At 48.7% G+C, this 7,922-nt stretch overlaps 1 pseudogene; it reads right to left on the bottom strand.

Annotated features, from left to right (window-relative positions):
- Nucleotides 1–1,035: 1,035 nt before the first annotated feature.
- LOC149345633 (uncharacterized) lies at nt 1,036–3,136 on the bottom strand (annotated as a pseudogene).
- Nucleotides 3,137–7,922: the final 4,786 nt, after the last annotated feature.

The raw sequence follows: 7,922 nt of genomic DNA, 5'->3' as shown, positions 1-7,922 counted from the left end.
GAGGCGTTTTAATTCCTGGCTTATAATATGTATGGAATTTTTCAGTACAGGACTTGGATGGCCTGAGCATCTTTTACACCTACGTTCTAGCTCTCTTTTTTGTGAATGATATCCCTATTAATCAAAGGATTCATTCTTCTTATTGTTTTCATGGTTTTAGGAATGAACATATTGATTCCATGCGCTATCATATTTGCAAAGAACTCCCACAACTCATCGGTTCCAGCTCCGTCTTCATAGAAGCTCATGAATTCATGAAACGAGTTTTCAAGGTAGTCAATACTCCGAAACCGTCAGCAGGAGCAAAATTCAAAACAACTCTTTTACTAGGTTTATGACAGATATCAGGAATCATATTGAGGGACACAACCACCATCTTATGATCGCAGAAACCTTCTTCAACATCAAAACTGTGCAAAAACTCTTGTAAACCCGATGACAAGAAGACAAGATCCAGTATCGAAGATGTGGTATAACATACTCTTTGTGCTCTGGTCGACAATCTGGTTCAAATCATAGCAATATGCGAGTTCAACCAGTTGTTCTCTGGTAGGTACATCAATAGTGCCTGGAGAAAGACAACCAATCAATTTCTGGCAGACTAAAATCACCAAGTAACAACATATTGTCATCATAGTGAATTTTGGAGTCCAATAATCTTTCCATGGTAACAAGCACATCAATAGCTGAGTTTGGAGCTTGGTAGAAAGCCCCCACTAAGACACTTCGAGTATTCAGCCTGATTTTGATCCATACAGTTTCTAAATCTCGAAACCGTTACATGACAGAAAAGACTATGTTAGTCTTTATCATTATCACAACGCCTCCACCTCTCTTTCACGGTCTTTTCTTACTATGGAATAGCCGGTGGGAGTAACTTCACAGTCTCTGATATCTTTGTGTAGCCAAGTCTCGGAAATTATTATAATATCAGGATAATGTTCAAGACATACTTTCTATCGCATTTACCTTGTTAAGCATGCTTCTGGCGTTCACATTTATAATCTTGAAGCAATCAGGTTTATGATCGTTCAGTCACTCATTGCTAGGAGCATCCCGGCATTTAAACCGCTGCTTGGCTTCCTCGTCACAAGCGTAGAGGGTATTATTGACTTTTAACTTATCAAAAATTAACTTTGCTTTCGCACCGTTCTTTCGTTCATTCGCACATGAGTTCCAGAGATTTTTCCTTATCTCAACAGTTCGCTTAGAAAAATCTTCACTTGCACTATATGCAGTGCCCTACAGGTTGAAACAATTACTTAAGTTTCTCATCTTGTCTGTAAAGTCCTTAAATTTAACAATAATCGGGCGGTCGCTACCTTCTTTCATCTTTCCAAGTCGGTGAATGCGTTCAATAGAGTCAACCTTTTGTTTAAGTTTAGCTTGAAAAGAATGCATGAAGGTGACGTGCAAGTGAATTTAAAGCTTATCGAGATGTCCAATGTCTTTTAAATATGTGAATAGAAAAGTCATTGCAAGTCTCTGTTGCCTAAGGCAGGCTAAGGGACCTAAAACTTTGTCCATTGTAAGGGGCACTCCATCACTCCATAGGTTACATCAATACTCGCCATTGCATCCTTAGTACCCATTTCATGGCCGCATTTTATCTTCGTTTTTTTTTGTTACCTCTTCCACTCTGCTCTCCTTCTGTCTTTATCTCCCAAATTCCCCTCCCTACGCAGAGTAGCATGCCAGCGATTTTTAAAACGCCGGCTAAATTCTCTGCTCTTCATTAAAGAGTCTCTCTCTCTCTCTCTTAGCTTGAAAAATATCCTCATTCACTTTTTTCAATAGGACCTCTGCGCTATCTTACTCTTCTTTCACACCTCGTATGATTAGGGTATTGCGTCGCCAGCGATTGTCTAATTCATCAAGTTTTCGGGAAACAGGTGCCATTTCTATGTCAGATCTTTCAGCAAATGTCTCTAGTTTAGAAAGCCTGTCTCTAGACTCTTTAAAGTTTTTATGCGAAGCATACTACTTTAGCTACCACTTCAGCCCTTCACCGTGGTTATGCGCCTCCAAATCACGTGATACATGACGTCACACCACGTGACACGATGACGTCACAGCAGTGGAGAAACGGCCGGGGGCCCACCTCGCGCCGTCGCTGTGGTTGTGCGCCTCCAAATTACGCGACACGATGATGCTTCGCATTCTCCAGGCTTAACCAAGTTAAGCCTCAGCCATTTTTTAGCTTTTGTTCAATAGTAGACAGCCTGGATTGCACGTCAAGCATGCGTGCCTCTGAAGACTTTTGATTTTCCTGAATTTCCGTCAATTTGGTGAGGATTTCAGTTTAAGTTTCTATCACTTGCTTAATCATTTCCGCCGCCTGAGGACCAAGATTTTCCTCCACATCACCTGATAGCTTCAGCAACAGGCCTACCATTGACATACAATCATTCAAGCAAACGATCAACGTGCGTGGACACGCCAACACGATCAAAAAAAGGTAATTGCTACAGAAGGCATATTTTCATTCACCAACCTGCACATACAGTGGTACATCAGCTGACATTGTCACGACGATGTTAGAGCGTCCACTGCCGATGGAAGGCCCAGACGTTCCTTTTATAGGCAAGAGCCTGGCTTGAAGGGGGGATGACGTCACTGTGCTCGATCAAGGTGCACAGATGGTAGAATCCACGTGAAGCCACCCCAGCATATCGGACTTCGTAAAGAATACGCCTCACGCACCGGATGGATGGGCGAAAAGCATCAGTAGATACCAGGCGACGATCAGAGCCCGTGTCAGCGTTCGGTGCATTACCCAAGACGATTGAAATGAATCCAGCAAGAACCTGCACAAACAGTGGTACATCAGCTGACAATGTCACGACGATGTTGCCGCGTCCACTGCCGATGGAAGGCCCAGACGTTCCTCTCATAGGCAAGAGCCTGGCTTGATGGAGGGATGACGTCACTGTGCTCGATGAAGGTGCGCAGGTGGTAGAATCCACGTGAATCTACCCCATCATATCGGAGTTCGTAAAGAACACGCCTCCCGCACCGGATGGGCGAAAAGCATCAGGCGACGATCGAAGCCCGTGTCAGTGTTCGGTGCATTACCCAAGACGATCGAAATGAATCCAGCAAGAACCTGCACAAACACTGGTGCATCAGCTGACATTGTCACGACAATATTGCCGCGTCCATCGATGTTGCCGCCACAAAACAGCTTTATAACCACTCAAAGTACATACACCAGAAAAAAGAAACCGAGGCTGACTGAATGCAAACTTAGATAGAAATGGCGTACGAAAGGATCAAAGAGGTTAAAACGCGGGCATCTACCCATTGAGAAAAACTATCTGTCCACCAGTCAGAGACACCAACGGGTTGCACACGAATACGGGGCACTTCTACTAGAACAAGTACGCTTCTGGTGACTTATTTTCCAGTCTATTCTTGTGCGACAAATTTTACTAAATTGCGACCAGTTTGATTAAAAGTAAGACAGCATATACAAGTTTTACAATGTGTCGCCACGCGGCTTCACAACCATCCTTTACTAAAGCTTTGTGCTGCCATGAGCTGTAAAAAAAGCACTCGCCTGTCTGCGCTATGTGTTCAGTGTCGCAGCTGAGAGGAATACGTAAACATCAGCGGTGGACTGTGTGAACACAGTTACGACTAGCTACGTTCTCATTTGCTTTTTTTTTACATTTCAGTTAGGAGCGGATAGAACAGCACAATTCCTGTAGCGGATATCTACCTTGTTGACATTATGAGAGCCCATGGATAGAAGCAACTACATAGAAGGTACTCTGTTCATAGTTTATTTCGGCGTTAATATTCGATATAAAAAGTGTTATAGGTTGTCTAGCATATTTTCTGAGACTCTTAGCCATGAATTCGAGAACCTTGCTTAGTTCATTTTTAATTATATGTGTCAATGCTGATCGCATGCTCATGTTCACAGGTTTTTTTTTTCAGAGTCACTGTTAAGCCAGTCGTAGTAATGTCTCCTTTGACAAGCTTGGAATGGCGCAAGCTTGGAATAAGAATTAAATGAGCGTTACTTAAGGGGAGTTGTTTGGACGTTCGCAGATTGAAAGTGCAGCATACATATGCATCCTTTTTGAAATGGAGTTTTAAATAAAAAAAAATCTGAGAGTTATCGCTTGACACTTGCCAGATAACAGTAGTATAAAATTTTATTCAACGGGATGGAGGTTATGGTGTTCGGTCATCAAGCTGTGGATGGTGCTTCTAGGTTCAGAACATCGCTGGTTCTTGCTGCCTCTTCGCGCTCAACTAGCGCTAGATGATCTTTCGTGTCGGAAATTGGACAAAGCCCCTGCCACAGCTCGAATGACGGGTTTTTATTTTTGGCTCTATCGGGCGCCCCGGCAGCCCCATGTTGAGTGGTAGAAGGTGGCTATCTCTCTGCACCACAGACATTCCAGGCAAGAAAGTCCTTTGAAAACACTGGTGAACACGGTGACGATGTCACTAACAATGGCGCTTGGTTTGAAACTAGGTTATCTTTGGGGGCGACCAGATTGTCGTCCCCATATCGTAATACCGTAATATCCTAGAGGTTAAATTAAGATGTCATTAATGCATCTTTCAACACACGATAAAAATTATTGGATCTAAGCTTACCGACTTAACGCATCAATCAGTGAAAGCTAATTGGTATTGGCGGCCGAGAGGTCTGTACTGGCAGGCCCATTAAGAACTTCCACAGGTGACTGCCAAGTTGGGCGTCTCAGAGGCCCGTTTTGGCTTCTGTACGCTCGCATGCATGCTCCACCTTATTTCACTTGCAGTCTTCGGTTCGATCGCGCTCTTGGCACACTTCACGGACTCCACCCCGCCTGCGCGAAGCAAACAGTCTAATTCCCAGTGTTGCCTTATTCGGCGTCTAAACTCTCCGTTGGTTTTTTAGGAAAGGAAAGGCGCATAACTTTCTTGCTGGGTCAGTGGACACTTCAGTTGCTGTTTGCAGTACCTGGCCGTGGTGCCCACCCAACGCGCCACGCATTTCACGGCTGCCGTTATGACTCATAAATTGCTTTTCTAAAGGCGTTGTGTGGAAGGTAATCCACATTTATTGACGGAGGCCCGGTAGCCGTGGCTGATGAGCCGACGGAGCTGGCTGTCGACGCTGTTGGCCAGGCCGATTGCCGAGACTGCGCTATCCTGCGCAAGTGAGGTCGCGCGCCAAGCTTCCTCTCTGTCAGCGCCGCTGTCGATGCCAGCGCCGCTACAGGTGTTCTCCACCTAGCTCGATCGCGATAAACAAAAAACTAATGGAAAGCCCTGGTTAGGTCAATATTCCGTGAAGCGCCGTACACAGTCTGGAAGAAGTTCCGGGGGGCGGGGTTCAGTGCTGCGCAGTGGGCGAGGCTGAAAGGTGGACAAAGTTGCTGCTGTGATGGACGAGGTAGGAATGACGGGAAGAAAAGGTGGTGCAGGGGTCTTGTGCTGACTGCACTTGCTGGAAGAGCAAGCATGTGGAAGGAGGCGCTGAAGAACCCTACTGTACTGTGAAAGTGGTTGGTGTTGGCGGAAAGTAGGGCTGTGTGGGCGGCCCGGCGGCGAGCAGGCACGGGGGAGGAGAGAACGGGGTGCGCTGCATTTCAGGGGGAAAATAAGTTTTCGGAGCGGAGTGATGAGGACGGCGCCGAAGTAGTGGTGTGCGGACAACTGCGGCGGCGGGTGAAAGCGTGAGCGGCACCTGTTGGGAGCAGTCCCTGGGGCAGAGGGGGGAAAGGTGGCCGGGTGTACTGGGGTGGACACAGCACGCCCTGCATCGGCCGGGCGCCGGTGCCCGCCAACGGCGTGATCGGCGCCAAGGAATTCGAAGGCGTGGGATGGAACTGAAGAGCCCAAGACAATGAGGGGTACACCGAGCGCGGGGCTTCTCTGGAGGTAGTGCTAGAGGAGGCGCTTGATGAGATTGATAGAGCAAGCCGGGCAGAAACCGCAATGTAAGAGGCGGCAGCTGGGTTGTGACGGTTGGCAATAGACCGATTCTTCCACGCGTGGCACTTGCCGAACCGTGGGTGGGGCTCATTGGATGGCAGCAATGCTGTAGAAACCAGTGTGGATAGGTTTTGTGCTGGAGTAGTTGGCGGGGGGAAAGCCGAATCAGCTCGGAGGGTAAATTCAGCCAGGGGTGGTGTGTCGAGTAGCGGTGCAGCTTCTGGAACCGGAACAGGAGCGCAGGTAGGCGCCGGGAGCTCCACGCCAAAGTGCGCCTTCAGGCCCTTCTTGAAGTCAGCGTTTCGGCCAGGAGGCGGCAGCCGAAGTCTTTCGAGGAGACTAGGTGGGAGTTCACGGTTGGTGTGCTGATAGCGAAAAAGCTGGCGGGACACTTGGTTGACGTGAAAGTGCCAGCCAAGCAGCGCCATCCACAAAACGGGGTCCCTGGCAAAGAAGGTAGGCAGACCGGGCAGCCGAAGAAGCAAGGGGCGCTGATACGGCTGAAGAAGCTCACCGGATACGGTGGGAAGGGTGTATATTTCATATCAATTCATTTATTAAGTCTTCTAAGACCCCATTTAACGGGTATTACATGAGGGGTGGGCGGGGAGTGCGGAAGTTATGACAAAAATGATTTTCGATGGCAGTCTTGAATTGTTGAACATCTGTTAGGGAAGCGATATGGCCGCGAAGATCGTTCCAATCCCGGACAGTAATGGAGGAAAAATGATTTTCGGAACGCAATGGTATGGGCGCGCTGGGGGTAGGCTGCTTTGGGATGGCTGTGACGGGATAAACGATGGGCTGGGTGGAGTACATTGTTCGGGGGCAAGCAGTGAAAAAAATGGCTGATAAAGAGAAAGGTGACCTAGTTGACGACGGGATGCTAGGGTACGAAGTTCAAGTTGGGATTTTAGTGGAGTTACACTAGCGCGATAAGAGTACTTTGAAAGCATGGCGGCGAGAAGAAGCTGCCGAAAGCCAGGAGCGAACAGCGGGCTTGCAGCGGCACGGCCAAGCGGACGGTAGGACGAGCACGAGCGTAGAGCCGATGGGTGCGGCGTTACGTGCATCGAAACTGTCGTCCGGAGCCACCAGATGTGGAAAGTGATTCATATTTATATAAGGTGGCCCTGAAGGCGCGGATGATGAGCCGGCGGATTGGGCTGTCGACGGTGCTGGCAAGGCCGGTTGCCGAGCTTGCTCTATCCTGCGCAAGCGAGGCTGCGCGCCACCGGATACGAGCCGGTGTAGTTTCGGCTACTAAGTTTTGTTCAGGTGCAACGCCAGCAGTGGGGATGGGTATGGCCGGGACCCATTCTCTGGGGATGGGAACCCATGGGAGTGGCAGCTACTCCCAGGCGACTGTGAGGGCCAGACATCCTCGTGACGTCCGATGCCTGAGCGGATGCAGGCCTGGGTTTATACTCAGGTTGGACCCACTAAATCTGGCATCGAATGCGTGCACAAATTCAAAAGGTTTTCAAATACATGCTAATTCCTTCCGCACGCGGGGGCGTGAAAGTCTGGCTACCGACGCGCCGGGTTCTGGATCCGCAGGAACCAGGTCCACGCGGGAGTCTACAGTGGCCAGGACCTAAAAGACACCTCGGGGAAGCGGCTTCACGGCTGACCGCAGGGATGTAATGGCCTTTCTGCGACGCCGAGGAATGGCAGCGTAGTACGACTTTGAAACGTCCACTAAAAACTGTCGGTGTTGTGGAGTACCGTAAGAGTAGGCCCGGGTCATCTCACCCTAAACCACTTTCTTGATTAGTGGCGCGGTCATCCCAGCCTTGAACACTCCCTTCTCAGTAGGAGAAGAGCAAGCTAGGGGCGAAAATAAGTGCATGGTTGGTTGGTTGGTTGGAAACATAGATGGGTCCACACGGACGGTGTTGGGTCATGGTTCCAAGGGCCGGTGAGCCGATAGGCTGACGGCCTAAGCCTCTACTGGCCGGATCACAACACACATACTACCG

Source organism: Amblyomma mixtum, chromosome 4 (genome assembly GCF_055824585.1).
Source record: "Amblyomma mixtum isolate Tamu chromosome 4, ASM5582458v1, whole genome shotgun sequence".
Taxonomy (NCBI): Eukaryota; Metazoa; Arthropoda; class Arachnida; order Ixodida; family Ixodidae; genus Amblyomma; species Amblyomma mixtum.
Note: the sequence above shows the minus strand (reverse complement) of the source record. Positions and strands in the feature narration are given on the sequence as shown.